The sequence below is a fragment of the Engystomops pustulosus genome, chromosome 1, assembly GCF_040894005.1.
Source record: "Engystomops pustulosus chromosome 1, aEngPut4.maternal, whole genome shotgun sequence".
NCBI lineage: Eukaryota > Metazoa > Chordata > Amphibia > Anura > Leptodactylidae > Engystomops > Engystomops pustulosus.
This window is the reverse complement of record NC_092411.1, coordinates 212,242,563-212,259,236: the sequence shown is the minus strand read 5'-3', so window position 1 is coordinate 212,259,236 and position 16,674 is coordinate 212,242,563. Positions and strand designations below refer to the sequence as shown.

The following is a 16,674-nucleotide window of genomic DNA, read 5'->3' as shown; positions in this document are numbered from 1 at the left end:
AAATTAATTGATGTGATCTGTTTTATTATTAATAATCATATTCATAATATTAATATTTTAACAGTAATAAATTGATATGAAAATAAACAAAAAATCTGTATGTTATTTCAGTCTCTCTTTTTATTTGTGTTAAAGGGGTGCTCAGATTTTAGTAAATACCTGCTGTTGTATATTTGTATATTTAAAAGTAATACAATTTTTCAATATGGTTTCAGTGTCAATTCCTTACAGTTTCTTAGATCTCTGTTTACTGTCTTCTTCTTTAAAAAAGCTCCTATGATTACTTCCAGTGGATGCAAATTAGTTCCTGGTCATGTGATGCCACACAGGTGCATGGATATTTCTTTGCTGAAATGAGAATACCCCTTTAAGTTATTTCCATTTGGTGGACAGGTATCCGCAAGGATCCCCCATTATATTCATCACCAAAACAGATCCATAATATACCAAACATAGCAGATACCTTCTTGATGTAGTAATCTATAACATTTCCATTAGGTTGATGCATACTGACAGACTGATTTTACAATTTTTTTAAAGGTTCCAAAATTATGGTCCACCCCAGTATTTGCAGAAGGCTATTCCTAGTGAGAAAGTTTTTGCATATTAACAAATAAATTATCAGCACTAATTTTGTTCTGATTTTAAATGCTCACTTACAAACTCATAAGTTTGTAATGCTGTGTGTGTCCCCTGTTATGGCAATTGATGCACCATCGCTGTGTCTGTGCCGTAATCAGGATTGACTTAAAAAGTTAAAGGGGTTGGCCATATTACCTCATGTATATTTTAATGTGTGTGTAAGTGTGGGGGGCAGGATGTTAGGTAATCTATCAATATAATTCTTTTATAAGTTCTGCACTGCTTTCTTGATATGTAAATTGAAGCCTCCTGTCTTTTACCTCACCAGCCAGACATTCCTGTCCATAAAATGGATGCAGATGGAGGGTCATGTGATCTCTATATGTCCATGAACTATCACCCTCCCAGGACCTTGATCTTATATTCATGAATACTATCATAAGGCAGGGCGATTGTTCATGGACAAATAAAATCACATGATTCTCAATCTATAGCATTTTAAAGGCAGGAATGTCTGGCTGATGAGGTAAAAGACAGGAGGCTTCACTTTACATGTCAATAAAGGTGCAGAACTTTTAATACATGTATCTTGGTAAATTACCATATATACTTGAGCATAAGCCTAGTTTTTAAGCACAAATAAATGTGCTGAAAACCCAAACTCGGCTTATACTTGAGTAAAAAAAATATAGGTTTTACCAGGTTTTTTTTGGTAAAATTAGCGGCCTCGCCTTATACTTGGGTTGACTTATACTCGAGTATATATAAGGTATCTAATATCTTTCACCTACATTACAAAAACATGAGGTAAAGAGACCAACCTTTTTAACAGTTGGCACCAATCATGACTGTTTGTACATCCACCTTGCAGAAGCCCTGCCCTATGAACTTCCTCCATACAGCCTTAAAGGGGTATTCCCACTTCGGCAAATTAATGTTATTGTTTGCATGATGAAAAATAATACAATTTTCGGAGAGAGTTTCTATAGAAGTACAGCAAGCATAGATCTAGAAAACCGTAAAGAACTGCTACAGAAGGTATATTGGAAATTTGTAAAACTTGGAACTTTGGAACTTTTAATTATTTAAACAAAACAAACTACCTGTTGAAATGGGAATACCCCTTGAATGACAACATGTAAGTTACATTTTGATCAAATTACATAAGCCCATGTACACTTCACAGTGTTTAGTTGATCCCTATACTAGTGGTGTCCATTTATCGCTCTGGGTCCCAGGTCCCTGCCACTACTACACCACAGTGTACTGCACTGTGTGAACAGGTCTTGAGACCAGTCCATGTGGTCTGTGAAACTGACCAAGAGCAAATAGGCGGACGCTTATATAGGGTCTCTTGCAAATTAAAAACACTTAGGCAAAATAGGGAGGAGTGCGGGTATCTGGAAAAAAAAATTATTGAGGGGCCAGAATTCAAACTATACCAACATTTGGAGAGAGAAAGATCTGGACCCCTCATTCACACATTATACATTGATCTATTGCCACTAAGCTGCATTATCAAAACAAACTTGAGGTTGTTAGTTACATTTTGACCAAAGTGCATAAGCCAATAACCACTTCACGGTTATGCCGCACCCATTAACATAGGGACCCATTACAATGAGGTCACCGTGAAGGGGTTAGTGGGCTTATGCAATTTGGTCAAAATGTAACTAAGACCACCAAGTTTGTTTTGTTAATGTAACCTAGTGGCAATAGATAATTGGATAATGTGTGGATGTGCGGTCCAAATCTTTCTATTTTAGTTTCCGTTTTACCTCTGTTCAACTGTCTAATTGGCACTCCTAGACATTTATGAATAAATGGTGCAAAGATCACAAAGAAGGGTTTGTGACCAACCCAATCCATGTCCACACACAACTTTGACAAGTAGGAAGGTAGCAACAAATTTGCACTTTATTCATACATTTCTAGGGGGAATTAGAGAGAAATGGTACAGCTCAGAGAAATAATGCATCACAATTGTTTTTTTATGGGGAACAAATATTTTTTAAAACAAACATATCAATGGTTAATTTTGACCTGTATGTGAGTGAGGTATAATATAGCAACAATATAGATCATTTATACATATTTATTCTTTTTTTTATAAATATATATGATAAATATATCTATGTAGCTTCATAACAATATGTTCCTCTACCCACAAATACGCTGTTGTAGTGACATTGGTTACTGGGCGTCATTGCCCTTGGTGTTAGATCAGTGATCTTACATAAACATAGGTCTCCATGAACTTGTGTATTTAAAACCTCATGCTTCTTTTTACATTTTTGCTATAGTACAGACCATGTCCATATAAGAGACTATTTACTGTTAATCTTTCTTATATATTAAAAGTAATCATGCTATTTTGCGTAAACTTTTTTCTATGAGGCAATTGTTTTTCCATCTGTATATAAATCCATGCTTAGACGATTATTGAAATGCAGATTTATATGACTTAGGTAATTGTAGAACTGGTTGACAACAGAGACCCATATTTCAGACATATAACCTGTTCATGTTGATTGATTGCTTTAGGAATAAATGAGAACAGTGAGTGACAATGAAGTACAGAGTTTCCGAGAGTCAGCCACTAATGATGTGATACTCTGCAGGGGATGTCTCTATATTTCCGATAAAGCATTGTCCATGGGAGATGAATTATTCCCCAGAACTACGTGCAGCATGTTAAGAACAATATAATTGCTGGGATTAGATGATTTTGCCCAGGGGTGTGGAACTTGCATTATTGCCAGTTACTTTATCAGACAGGTTACCAGATCATTGAAAAACCCCAGTGAGCTGCAAAACCATCCAAAATATTGGAGGCACTGAATCACAATAAGACATGTCATTCTTGTCTTTGTGCTGGTGACTAGCGGGAATGTCAGAGTTTCATGAAAATCCCTTCCTTTCCCAAACACTAAACCACTGACATGAGTGTTTCCGCTTTCTTTTCTAATTCCAAGCATTATTCTTTGTTGTGTTGCTATGACTTCACTGGTGGGTACCATCCTTCCTAAATTTTATTTCTCATATTACTTATCCTTTTATCTTAGCATAACAACCAGGATTTATTAAATGACAAATTGTATTATTGATCTGATTACAAAATGCTATATAATCCCTGTAAATAAACCACAGAGCGTCTCACTTTCTTAATATGCATAGAGTGAACTGTTGTAACATTGTGGGTCCTTTCATGACCCCAGAGATTGGGACATGAAAGTATAGATTTATGGTTAGTTGCACCTATTTCAAAAACATGAAAGTATGGTCCATTGACTTTATGAGAGATGGTGCATCTGTAATGGCAATAGTCATGTTCATCATGGTATTCTGCAGATTGTTTGTCCTTTTCCTGGTTTCTAGTAATTTTCCAAGAAAAGTATTGGGGACTTGTGCCAACCCTTGTTTCTGTGGCCAGCACACAGCCACATGGAGGAGGCTGCAGCCTTGCCTCCTCGCCTCCTGTTATCAATTCATGGAGGAGGCTGCAGCTTTGCCTCCTCGCCTCCTCTTATCAATTCTTGGAGGAGGCTGCAGCCTTGTCTCCTCGCCTCCTGTTATCAATTCATGGAGGAGGCTGCTGCCTTGCCTTCTCGCCTCCTCTTATCAATTCATGGTGGAGGCTGCTGCCTTGCCTCCTCGCCTCTTCTTATTAATTCATGGAGAAGGCTGCAGCCTTGCCTCCCCGCCTCTTATGTTTTTAATGCTGCCACATGAGTTCACTGTTGAGGGGCCCACTGAGGATCTATCGCCCAGGGGCCTACTGAAACCTGGAGCCGGCCCTGTCCACTGTCATTGGCAATGACAATCGGGCTGTAAACAACAGACCACAGGCTCGAGAAAACCCTGTTAATGTACATGAGGCAAAAAATTATACCGGCTGTCAGTCAACACTGGGGGTGTAGCTGTGTCACCCACTCATGAATAAGCCGTACTGCTGAATATGATAAAGATCTATTGGACCCATCTCATTTGCATACAGCTTTAGGATCTGATTGTTTAAAGGAAATCTACCATTTGATTCTATGCATTATGAACCAAACATACCTTGAGAATCCCTGAGCCGGGTGATTTTGCTGAAAAAAACTATTATAAAATTATGATAATTAGGCTATCTCTCTCCTTTGGCTGGCTCAGCGCTTCTCCGTACCCTAATTACTTACTGCTTCAGCCTTGTCCCGCCCTGCATAAGCCAAAAATATGTCATCACTGTGTTGTCCCTGACAGGTAGTAATGAATCGCTGCACCACCCCCCAGATGCTGTCTAGGAGTCATCCAGCTCAGGTTGATTAGTCCTGTCTGGATAGTTCAGGAAAACTCATGTGTTTATGTAGGCACCCAGCTTTCCCAAGGTCGTGAATTTTATAATTTTTTTTTAGCAGAACCACTTGGTTCAGGGATTAAACAATATATGTTTCTGCATCAGTGTACAGCATTCCCAAGGTTTGTTTGGTAGGTATAACCAAATGGTAGGTATAATATTGTGTATAATTTGGGTATTGTCTAATGTAAGGTGTCTCGTTATATATGACAATTTGTGGCAGCTAAAGTAGCTTAGGTTTTAAAAGATGGATAGCTGTCAGTGGACGGTCCAGTGTGACCCTACAGGCTCCCTTCCTGAACCTAAGTCTGTGATCCTGACAGGAGCAATAATGGAAATGCAAAAAATTGGAAGGGTTGTAACATTAGGGCATTAAACTAAGCATCATGATTTCAGTCCCCTATATGTCATCCCTAAGCATATGAATTATGTAGGTATGGATATAGGCCGATTTATTTTGATGCTTTATAAAGAATGTCTGGATCATTGCACAAGCCCTGTTACTTCCAGCGTCACCCCTTCCACCTCAAAGATTGTAAGTTCTTGTCATATTGGGGCTCATTTACTAAGGGTCCGAATTGCACATTTTCATTGGGTTTCCCGAATATTTCCGATTTGCGCTGAATTGCCCCGGGATTTTGGCACACGTGATTGGACTGTAGCGCACATGACAAAAAGGAGGGGGCGGGTTTGGGGTGTGGCCGTCGGAACACCCAACGGATTCGGAAAAAACGTGGAATTTAAAAAAAATTTGTGTTGTAAGAACAGCACTCACATACACCAGGACGAAGAAGGTGAACTCCGGCAGACCTCGGCGCAGTAGCGACTCCTTGTGGATATCGGGCACAAGGACCTTGGCAGAACCCGAATCCTCGTCATAGAACGCGCCTCTGGATCGCGACTGGACCGGGTAAGTAAATGTGCCCCATTGTGTCATATGATGATGATGTTATTGCCCTGTGATATGTAATTTTGTTTGTTTATGTCCCCATGATCTTTATCGAGCTGTGGGTTTTTCTATATGATTATTCTTACTATCTTTGGTAACCAACCCCAATCTTTTTATGTCTCCTGTATCATGAATTATAAATGGGCCAGATCTAATGTGCAGTACACTATTACTACTAGTGACCACGGCTATGTTGTATATTACATGTATACAAAGTTTGGTTACTGGAAGCCGTTGACAGATGATAGCGAAACACATAGATGGAAACTGAGAAGTAATTATGCAGCACCACATCGAACAGTGTTAAAAATATTTTTTCTTTCTGTTTTTGGAAAAAAACAGTTTTTTTGATTGTAGATTCTTTTTCGTATATTGTGACAGTCCTATTATACACTGACATTCATGGAAAACGCCCCTGGGCTAACAGCAATGTATAGGTAAACATAGATATTTGCTTTGTTACTTTATTCACAAATTCAAATATCTCCATAGAAAGCGTTACGCCTAGCTACACTATGAAGTGGCTGTTTTACATACTTTTAGTTGTGGCTTTCATAGTGTTTGCAAAAAATGCAGATTTTTCCAGGAAGAGTGACAAAGACATGAGACACTATATACTAACCTAATTTGTGAAGCACTGTTTTTACAAAAAAGGTTTGGAGCAGATAGATGCCATCACGTAGCACCACAAACACCCACAAAAGATGATGAATACAAGCAGGATCAAGAATGGAGACATGGATGCGTCACATATTTTTATAACATTTTTATTGTAAACCACTTATCATCGTCACCTATCATTGTACTATGTCATAATTTGTCAACTGGGTGTGCTTATACTCTAAATAATATTACGAGAATTTTAGGAATTGCTGCTACAAAAATAATATACATTAACACACGGAAGACAGACAAGACTATGCATCTCCCTGACCTAGTAGTCGGGACCTGCTTGGACAAGTATCTCTGATGGATTAGAAAAATCTCCCTATACTGTGTAGGCCAAATGTAAAGCTAAGATATATGTTCTTTACATTTTACTATAAATCATTTTGCTATAATGAGCAGTCATTTGGCACAAAGCATTTTGCACCAGATGTGTTTCACATTTTATGCATATTTTTGTCAACATGTAAAATATATATACACAAGTAAATCCTTCAAGTAATGGGATATAAAATACGTCTTCGGTTTCATAGAAAGTTGTAGAACCAATCGCACCATTAACAAACATTACTATTAGAAAATGAAGCACAAAGGGCAGTAGTCAATTAAATGGGAATATTGATTATGACCTTCTGGTCAAAGGAGTCAAAATGGGAGGTCTGGTCAAAGGGGGTTAAATGCTAGAACTCCCAATAATCACAAGTACGGATGTTCCTTGTATCCCCAAATAATGGAGCATCGGTTTGTCCCTATTTAGCTACACCATTCATTTTTTAGGTAACTGTCAGCTGTACACAGTACATAGCTAGTTCCATAGGAGAGACTGGAGTGGCAATGCATGCATGATCTGCTACTCTATACATTGCCAGTACATTTAAGGGGTTTACTCACAAACAAAAGTTAGGCCCTATCCGTGGGCCTAACTTGCTGATCAGTGGGGGTCTCAGTGATGACATCACTCCGTCAGACTAATGGAGCAGACGGCTGTGCATGACCGTTATGCTCCATTAGTCTGACAGAGCGATGAGGGGTCCTACGGACCCCTCGATTTTGTGATCTGTGGGGGTCCATGGATAGGGCCTAACTTTTGTTTGTAGGAAAACCCCTTTAAGAGATCCCAGTAATCATCTTCCACTGTCAGTCAGTTATCCCCAATACTAGGAACTTATGATGAAACCAAAATAGCACTTTAACTTTTATCAGGTTACCATATATTAATCATAAATAGTGTCTATAAATAGAGGAGAATATTTTGGATGCAGTAATGTTCACAAGATACTGGTCACTTTTACCTGTACCTGCATTCATATTGGAAAGGAGACAGACAAGCAGAAAGACAGAAGACAGAAACTAACACCCAGTTCATTGAAACTTGAAGTCAGGTTAAAGAGAAATTGAAAATATGGGTTCATTTTACAGCCTTTCAATTTTCTTTCCCAGTGCATAGAATACATCCATTTCCCAGTTATCCCTTTTTAGTGACCTTTTAGTGTATAAGGTCAATATTTATAATTTAATGGTCACCTGCACCTCCCCAATTTACAAATTGTGGCAGGAAAGCTGAAGTGACCTTGTTGTTCTTTGTGCCCAAGTGTCAGAAGGTGCCAAAAGCGGTGGAGCATGTAATGCTCAAGTAATAGATTCAGTGTTATTTCTAGAAGTATTTCTACTTAGCACATAAATGTTAAATGTGTTGGCCCTCTGGGAAGATTTCCTTGCTGATTCTCAATAGTGTCCTCGCTTTCTATGCCATGAATATGTTTAAGAAGCTTATCATGAAGCAGTGATAACATGGAATCTTTTGCAATACAACCTGCACGATGCCAGGGAATTCATTTTAACGTGAACTAAAATATACAATATTTATGTCATTAATACCCAGGTGGTTTGATCTATAACCTTGTATAAATGTTAATAAAGAAAGTGAAAAATATTGCTTTTTTAGATTGGTAGACTCATAGTGTGAAAAATATTTCCTATATTTGTACATTATTTGGACAAAGTCTGTGTCCACTTATTATTTTTCCCAAACAAATGAATGTTAATTAATGAAACTTTCCATGTTAATTTCTGAAGGGTCCACTTTGTATAGCCTGTCCCATTAATGCTGTTTATGATAATAATTCCTATATTTATATAGTGCACACAGATTACACAGTGCTGCACAGAGCTTGCCAAATCAGTCCCTGTCCCCATGGTACTCACAATTTAATCAACCTACCAGTATGTTTTGGAGTAGGGTAGGAAACCTCAGGGCCCAGAGGAAACCCACACAAACACAGAGAGAACATACAAACTCTTTGTAGAAGTTGCCCTGGATGGGAGTTGAACCCAGGACCCCAGTGCTGCAAGGCTGTAGTGCTAACCACTGAGCCACTGTGCTGCTCTATTTTTATTTATATTTTAATATTTGCAATTGAGCTGTATTTATCTACTAAGCATGCTTTTTGTGCTATAGTTATACATTAAGCTTGGTTCTGGTGCTGTATTTTTTATACTGTGATATTATAATAATTCCTGGGAAGAATTCTATTATAGTTTGAAGATCATTGTCCATTTTTTATGCAAATGCTAATATTAATTTTGGGAAGCACTGTATTTAATATTTTTAATTTTTTTTGGGGGGGGGGGTTGTTTATATTGTAATTGTTATAATTAATTTTGGGACACTGTATTTAAATGACTGCAAAAGTGTGGTGGGATGAATTACCTAGAAACTCTCCTGGTGCTGGGTGTTAGGATAGGTCATCAAATCTGTATAGCCTGGAATAGCTAGTAGCCAATTGATCAACAATTTGAGGAACCACAGCTGAGACATTAAAAAGAAGGGCTCTAGCAATTTTAACTATGAGTTATGCATTTTTTAGCATATTTATTATCACATCTTTATTGTGAACTGGGTGGTCACTTCACGGGTAGAGCACTTATTTCATATATGAGATGTTACACTTAGAGACAAATTATTCATCTAAACCTTTGAGGACTATGAGAAAACACAATAAAGCATAAAGCAGACTGATAAATTATTATGTAGAAACCATTTGTTACTGTTCTAGAGTCAGACATTTTATTATCCTAAAGGGCGACAATTATTACCTTACATCTTCATGATTTAGAAATCAGGACAGAAAATTAGCCAGACAGCAATTAATATTAACAATATAATTTGGAGAAGCCTGGGAGATAGAGATCTTAAACTTTATTTACTAGCATCAGCCATACATTATATATTTAATAAGCATAGTTTTTATATAAACTTGCTAAAAGGTTTGGGGATTAAAACTAAACAGCATCATTAACAAGCTGAAACATGCACAGCAATAACAATGCAATCATTATTTTTATGATTCTGAGAACATATTTGCAGGGTCTTTGTAAACCGAAGGACTCATGGTAAAGTTAGTAGCATTCAATATGTCTTTGCTTGTGACTTTTGGTTATGGCAGAAAATTAACAAAGCCAATAAGACGAAGCTCTGTTCTCCTCCTCCAAGGGTCAATGCTAAGGAGGAACTGGAGTTCACCATCCATTGCTAGCTGCAGGTAAGCGCGTGTCAAGCGACACATTTTTTTAAAAAAATTCCGTGGTTTATACGAATCCGTTGAGTTTTCCGACGGCCATGCCCCCGATTTCCGTCACGTGCATGCCGGCGCCGATGCTCCACAATTCGAGCGCAATCGGTAATTTTCAGGAAACCCGACGAAGAAACGCGATACGGGCCCTTAGTAAATGACCCCCATTGTGTCTGCTTTTGCTGTGAATATTAAGAACCTCCTATGACAGGTGATCGGGGAACAATAACTTAGGTACAGGAGATGTGGAGGCACACAATATATTGTTTATATTACAGTTATATTGACAACTTGTTAATTGTTTATATTGCACTTGTATTAACCACTTATATACTTATATTGGGGTCTATCTAAAGGAGCTGCCATGTACCTCCCAATACCTTAGAATTCACATATAGTCCACAAGGCAAAGAACATTGAGGTATTAGGTGAGTTTCTTATCATGAATCAGTACTTTAAGACATCTGGAGGTAAAATAGAGATCCTTAAGGTGTTTAAGGTGTAAACCTATGAATATTTTTTTTATTGCAAAAATGAATAATACATTTGTAATATACTTCATTAAGTAAAAAAAGCTTCTCTGTGCTTTTTGTCTGCTCTTCTTTCTCCAGCAGTCAAGCAGTAAGCCGTGTATCTGAAGTCCCTTATAGAGATAAGGTAAGTAGAATTAAAATTAACTCCTATAGCACACCTACAGAATATTCCCCTTGATGATGCAGTTCTGCAAAGAGATTAGATTAGGACTTTCTATAAATAGTTAAGTCCTTATAGGCGGTCCCTAAATTAAGGACATCTGACTTACAGGCGACCCCTAGTTACAGACAGACCTTTCAGCCCACTCTGACCTCTGGTGAAGCTCTCTGGATACTTTGAAAATCCAATTACCAGAGGCAGAGATTTTTTTTCTAGAGTTACAATTATAAAATATACCAGTTCTGACTTACATACAGATGCCTAGGCTTGGACAGCACTCTGAGCCAGTGCTTACTTCGTGCTTGTGGATTAGGTTGATGTCTATCAAATGAAGAAAAGTCCCCACATTCCAAGGTTACAAAATGATTTCTTTATTCATACATCATGCAAAAGTAAATTGGCATCCATAAATTCTCCGGACCAAAAAAAACCTACCTTATATGTAACCTGTTTTGTTATAAGTTTAGTTACACTTTAAAGGAAATCTACCACTTAATTTAACCACCAGTGCTTTATAGAGGTTAAGATGCTTATTGCTGCAATCCCTTTGTTATAAATAATAATCACTTTTATCTTTATGTTAATGTCACTGAAATGCTCTGAGGGCATCCCCTCCCTAACAACGGCATCAGGCCCTGTCCCTCTGCAGCACTTTTAACCCATCCACTGCCTTCCCCGGCCATCCACTTCAGATGACATCAGCCAGCTGTTCAATATAATGCCGCCTGTTACTGAGACAGCAGTGTGTATATGCAATCTATAGATATTTAGTCCATCTTATTGGAATCCATAGATTGACTGTGCTCATTATTCTCTCCAAAGAAACTACTCCCAGGCTCATAGCATTTTTTCTGGGGTGGCAATAATGGTGTGAATTTTGACCTTTTCTGGGACGGCTTTCTCTTCAATGTATGCTACTGCTGCCTAATCTTTAAACTGTGTAGACCTAAAATACCTCTTATTATAGATTATATATCAGCATACACTGTGAGGCAGCAGCCCAAAAATGTGAAGTAAGGTCACTTTAATATTCAGCTTAAAGGAAACCTTCCACTTCAAAATGGTCATTTTGACCTAAACATACCTTTACCTTGGGGTATGTAAGCTGATGCTGGAGGTGGTCTTGTGAAGGCAGATAAATGTGCAGTTTAGCCAAAAAAATCAATATTTTCACTAATCAAATTACCCCATTTGGCCCACCAGGAGTCTCAGCGCTTGGTCATGATCATGATAATGCACGCGCCTTGCATGTGTGAAACTGCTCCCTCCACCCTCCCTCTCTCACTCTCGAGAGTCGGTGACGTCACCGAGCTCTCAGAAAGCAAAGGCGCATGCGCGCTGTATCTTAATTTTGCATGGCCGTCCGCTTGGTATTAAGGCCGTGAAATTAAGATACAGTGCGCATGTGCCTTTGCTTTCCGAGAGCTCGGGTAGTCACCGGCTCTCGGAAGCGAGGGTGGGGGGAGCAGTTTCACACACGCAAGGCGCGTACATTATCATGATCGTGACCAAGCGCTGAGACTCCTGGTGCACCCAATGGGGTCAAAATGACCATTTTGAAGTAGTAGGTTTCCTTTAAAGTGGAAAGTTAGGGTTGAGAAGATGGAGGATTTCTGTATTTGTTTTCTTGTCAAGCAATGTTCTCAAAAGTTGAAAGTCATCAATATTATTCTTGACCCCTTTCTATGATGTAAAGCTTTCACACACAAAGAAAGCCACAGAATATACCAAGGCGGCCTAGGTCTATTGGTAGCTACAGATATAGCAGATGTAATAATCATTTTTTGACAGTATGGCTGTAATTCACAATAACCAAACCTTAGCCTATCTGTGTATGCAGTTAATCATTCTATTGAATCCCATTGTTTTACTCATTTTAACAATAGATACAATACTTAGAGCAGTTCATCCCTTTCTGTCCAAAAATAGCAGAACCTAAGCCAAACCCCAATATATATATATATATATATATATATATATATATATATATATATATACATATATATTGTTCCATGGTCACCTCTATGGGCCTGCACAAAATATACTGTATAAACTTGAGTATAAGCTGACCGAGAATAAGCTGAGACCCCTAATATTATCACCAAAAACTGAGAAAACCTATTGACTCGAGTATAGGCCAAGTGTGGCAAATGCATTGGTCACAGCCTCCCAGTACATCCAGCCCCCTGTAGTATATAGCTAGCCACCCCCCTGTAGTATTTAGCTAGCCATCCCCCTGTAATATTAAGCCAGCCAGCCCCCTGTAGTATATAGCCAGCCCCCTTTAGTATATAGCCTGTCAGCCCCCTTAAGTATATAGTCAGTCCCCTTTAGTATACAGCCAGCCCTCTTTACTATATAGCCAGCCCAGTGTGGACGCTCCTCTGCCGGCTAATACAGCAGAGAGAAGAAAGAAGAGGAACCATAGGGAGCTGCATGGAGCATCGGGGAGCCGCGCCAAGCAATGGGGTTGGTGGATGGGGAGTATGCAGGTTTATTTTTTTATTGACTTGTGCATAAGCCAAAGTGGGGTTTTTCAGCAGATTTTTTTTAAAATGCCATAAAATAGTTGTAATAGATGGCATTTGTACAAAAGTTGAAAAAGATGTTTGATAGAGGTGTTGTCATTTCTGGTATATTAAATTTCTATAGTTTGTCAAAATTTCCAGTGTGTAGAACAAAGGTTTAGGAGATGGGAAATATTGCAGAATATTTCTGCAAATATACTTATTCAGTGTTGTTGTGTGTAAACTCACCTTTACTCCTGAGACACTGCACGTGCCAAACATTACTGCGTTGATCTTTGATTTTTCTAGATTATGAATATCTGATAAAAAACTGGTCAGGTTTCATTTGCATAAGCAAGTTCACACAGGGCACAGTGGAATGTCTGTAAGTGGATTTCATTACAAAAGTTCAGCTTACCAGGACTACAAGTAATCCCACCACAAACAATGTATATTGCTTCAAGTTCTTCTGTAATAAAAATATTTTAGTAACAGAAGAATCCAAGAAGACAGGAAATGAGAAAGTATCCGCAATGCATCTTCCAGAGCAAGGAGTAAATTAGTTTGTAAGGTGAAAAACAAGAAATTATTATTTTAAAATCTTATTTTAGTTAATCTAAGTCTGTTTGTTTCTGATTTAGGGTGGTAAATCAAACATTAGATATAAAGAGATAAATGATCCATCCTTGGCACACTGGCTACATTTATTAGGTCTATGGGCCATTGCTACATGCTGTATGTACATAGTGCCTGACTAGATAAACATACCATGGATACCACAGATCACTATACAACAAAGATAACAATGAGAAATAGTTGTAATTTCCATTTTAACCTTAAGAATTGTATTACTTTTGTATTATTATTCTTTACTTTTTTTAAATGCATAACACTTTAATAAATATACAACATAGTGATGTTCCATTCACTATTAAAAAAAGGCTAATTACCTTCCTTGACATGTCTATCAAAGCAAATACTTGAGAACACAACAAAATGTTAACGTGCACAACAGGGACAGGGACTAGATGATAACAGATGAAAGATTGAGGGGTTGTCTTGTAGTTGTCGCTGGTATATTATGAGCAGCCCCTTAGGTCACATTCACATGACCTGCGACCGTACATGCATCCCCCATAGACTTCAATGGCTGCATGGAGTGATATGGTGCGGCACGCATATTGCTCTGTGCATAGGGGAAAAGATAGGACATGACCTATCTTTCCCCATATGCATGGCCCATACGTGCATCTCTATGAAGAGGGAGGGGTCACCACTCCTCCTCTTCATTGCGATGAACGTATGCCCTCCTGGCTACAGCCCTGCGGGCATATGTTCATGTAAATTCAGCCTTACTCATAAAAAAAAAAAATATGTATATATATATATATATATATATATATATATATATATATATACAATATCTATGACAAACAACAGATACAGACAAGCGGAGTCAGACAAACTGGGTCAAATTCAAGATGGTGGCAAAGATACAGAATCGTATAGCAAATAGAATTGTCAGTAGGCAAAGCAGAAGTCAATATACAGAATAGCAAACAAGATAGCAAGAGCACTAGATACACAGATAAGACTTAAATAACCAGCAAGCTCTGAGGGGAGATGGCAGGTATATAAGGCAGTTCCTGGACACGCCTCCTGCAGCACACTGGGGGAACTGTCCAGTTTAGTAACCCTTGCTGGGAATGCTGAAATGCAAGGAGCAGGGTGTGGTTCAGTTAATAAAACACAAACACTAAGCCACAGTTCACACACAAATTAACGCCACCTATTCTGCCAACTGCGGATAGAGGGACGTTTTGGCACGGACGTTACACCCTGGCTGGTGGCTGCAATATGCGTTGTGCCGGATGTAACAGTGACATCACTATAGGTACAGTTAGGGCAAAGGGACAAAAAAAGCTTGCGCCTGGTGCAATTTTTATGGGAATCGTGTAATTGGGACATATATGACTGTATGGCAATCATGAAATGTTGTTGTTTGTATGAGGGGCTAACTATCCAGTCAATACAACTTTTTAGATAGGCTGAGAATCTTTAGGAAAAAACTAACAAAATAAAACCTGTAACTTGTTTTTCAAAGTACTCGGACATCTATTTATCTAAAAATTTGCATTGGATTCTATTCTCCATACATGAAATAAGGAAAGCCCACATCTCATCAATTCATTTTGCAGTACTCTTACTTTGCATTGTGTTTTCCACTCCTATCTAAATATTATGCACAGTGCTGTAGTTTTATGTCAGTTCATCTTTTATCCGGGTCACAGCTTTATGAATAGGATGGTTCAAAGATTTTTTTCAGGTCCTTAAATATTATTAGATGATAATAAAAGGTCACACATATTCTCTTATATTTACTCCTTTCCTTTGCAAGAGGTTTATACATGTTTGAAATTCCAGTTCTCATGTATGAGAAAGTGCCTGGTTGTTAAAGTTTTTGGTATATTTACACAAAACTCCATTTGGACTGCAGTAAAATATTTTATTGCATTTCACAGCTTTACTATAAAACACAGGTCTTGATTTAAAATTACATAATAAAGCAGCTAATTCATCATTAACATATAACATGTGGTCCTGAAGAAGTGTTTGTTTCTTGCCCCCAAAGTGCAAAACAGTCATTTTGATTTGACTCAAGGAAATCCGCGCCAGGCATTGCTGTGACATCAATCTTGCTGACATGATGTACATAACCTGTGACAACATAGAAAATTACAAGCTGCTTTAGATATACAGTATCTTCCTAGCTATAAATACAAGGATTTAGCTGTCCACAGCTCTGTGGTATAGGCATGAGCAGTGCCTTATCTAATCTTATCCGTTTACCTATAACCTGTCTACTCTAAGAAAATACGTCAGTTTACGACAAATAATATATAAATATACTCTCCCAAAGCAATGTGAACAATGTGCTAATTAAAACCACTGACCCTACTGGACAACCGTTATATATTGAGGAATATATAACATTATATATAATATAACTGTACTACAAATCATTGGATTTCATTTAAAAACGTTCAAACTCTAGAATCGGGTAAAATATGTGAGCTAAGTAGATTAATAGTGTGATTTTATATTTATTTAGGCCTCTGTTTACCGATAAAGACAACATTGCCTGTATACAGGTGGTAGTAAAACTGCTTTTACCATTTAAAAAAAAAAACATACTGTATATGGTATCTTTCTTTTTCTGGCTTGTTTTCTGTTTTTGATGGATTTCCTACTATAAAAGGGGACCCACAAGCATCTACAATGTTGTCACAAATATCCTTTTAAAGGATTTCTAAGTTTAATTGATTAACGGTGAATAGGAGGAGATAACAATCTGATCTCAGTTGGACC

General features: G+C 38.0%; 2 long non-coding RNA genes across 5 annotated transcripts in view; one reads left to right on the top strand and one right to left on the bottom strand.

The window, feature by feature from the left end:
* Nucleotides 1–220: 220 nt before the first annotated feature.
* The window catches only part of LOC140104153 (uncharacterized), a 104,123-nt gene continuing 87,669 nt past the window's right edge, over nt 221–16,674 (bottom strand). For 2 of the 3 annotated variants that reach the window (XR_011850263.1, XR_011850258.1), the window contains one exon: nt 15,849–16,023. This is a non-coding gene — a long non-coding RNA (uncharacterized lncRNA). Of the gene's footprint in view, nt 349–15,848; nt 16,024–16,674 lie in introns of those variants that run through there. The other variant, XR_011850275.1, reaches the window with a different exon arrangement.
* The window catches only part of LOC140104078 (uncharacterized), a 39,567-nt gene continuing 32,919 nt past the window's right edge, over nt 10,027–16,674 (top strand). Inside the window, exons 1-2 of one of the 2 annotated variants that reach the window (XR_011850250.1) lie at nt 10,027–10,075; nt 10,717–10,762. This is a non-coding gene — a long non-coding RNA (uncharacterized lncRNA). Of the gene's footprint in view, nt 10,076–10,460; nt 10,534–10,716; nt 10,763–16,674 lie in introns of those variants that run through there. The other variant, XR_011850247.1, reaches the window with a different exon arrangement.